We start from the raw sequence: 1,496 nt of genomic DNA, 5'->3' as shown, positions 1-1,496 counted from the left end.
GTATCTTCCCGGGAGAAGGTGATTAGGGCCATCTTGTTAGCCGCTTGTGACTCGTTGACAATGTAGGTAATCATTGGCGGGTCATCCGCTTCCCTTGTGCAATTCATTTGGACGTTTCTAATGTTGCCACCAATGTGAGGTCCCCCAATGATTGTGTCGATCTCCCTGATGACTTGGCTTCCAGAGAATGGGGCCTGATTTCTCTGTTTAGACTGTCCTCGGTCCCTTGATTCTCTTTTTCGGGGTGATTGCTCTCTATGCCCTCTCTCTCCCCTATTCGGGGAGGCGGATCTGCGAGGATATTTGCTCCTACTAGAAGGATGTGGGTTGCTTCGATCAGGGCGTCGATTAGCGTCTCGGCACTCACTAGTGTCATGCCCATAAAGTTGGTGGAAAGTGCAAAACCTTGCCCTTTCCAAGGGCACGTTTGATCGTTTCTTCTTTTTCTTCTTCTTACTGTCAGCTCTTCCGAATGGTCTTGCTTCGCCAGGAGCATTCTCGTATGCCAATATTAGCACTGCATTCAATGTGACGGAAGCCAATGCCTATCCGGAAGTGGAAGCTATTGTATGACTTGCTTGAGTCTGTTGCTGAGTGACAAGGTGCGCTGCGGGTCCTCGACCTATCTGCCTCTAAGGCGGAGGGAGTCCCTGCACGGCATGGTTTCGGTGATCAATCATTTCATCACTGACGATTTTCACTCTCATCATTTCCACCAGTTCGTCATAGGTGGTAGGATTCTTGCAGCGCACGTCCTTCCGAAACAGAGTGTTCATGTTGAGGCCGCCTTTCATAGCTGAAAGGGCTTCTCTGTCAGTGACTTGTTCGCAGTATGTGATTTCGTCTGTAAATCTGGCGAGATAGTTTTTCAACGTCTCTCCAGGGGCCTGCCTCATATCTTGTAGGCGTTGCACTGGGGCCTTCCCTTCTCTACGTGAGAGGTATTGGTTCAATAATGCCTTCTTCAAATTTGGCTAACTCCTAATGCTCAGGGGAGAAAATCTGTTATACCACACTTCAGCAACTCCGCCTAGGGTTAAGTGGAAGGCTCTGCATTTCAAAGCAGGCGAGGCTCCCCTGTGGCTCATCTGCGTCATGTACTTGGTGAGGTGCTTTTCCGGGTCCCCTTTTCCTTCATACTTAGGGATCTTAGGGGGCATGAAGTTCGCCAGCATTGGGAAGCTTCGGATCTCCCTTGAGAAAGGGAGGTTATCATCATCGTCGTCAATTTCATAAGATCGACAAGGCCTATCTGATCCTTCATCATCTTGAATATCCTAGGAAGGTGGAGGTGCTTCTCCTCAACTTCCCCAATCGACTAGGTTCCTTCTATCCCTCCTATTTCTAGGAGGAGGAGGCACATGTTCTTGCTCCTGGTCTTGCCGAACCGATCTTCGCACTGAGCGGACCCTATTACTAGGGTCCTGCCCTATTCGGTCGAAGACGCTTACTGACTTTTGTTCCTCATATTCTTGAGGGAAATTGTCCGCCAGCTG

The sequence above is a fragment of the Olea europaea genome, unplaced genomic scaffold (assembly GCF_002742605.1).
Source record: "Olea europaea var. sylvestris unplaced genomic scaffold, O_europaea_v1 scaffold261, whole genome shotgun sequence".
Lineage (NCBI taxonomy): Eukaryota > Viridiplantae > Streptophyta > Magnoliopsida > Lamiales > Oleaceae > Olea > Olea europaea.
This window is presented reverse-complemented; position numbering follows the sequence as displayed.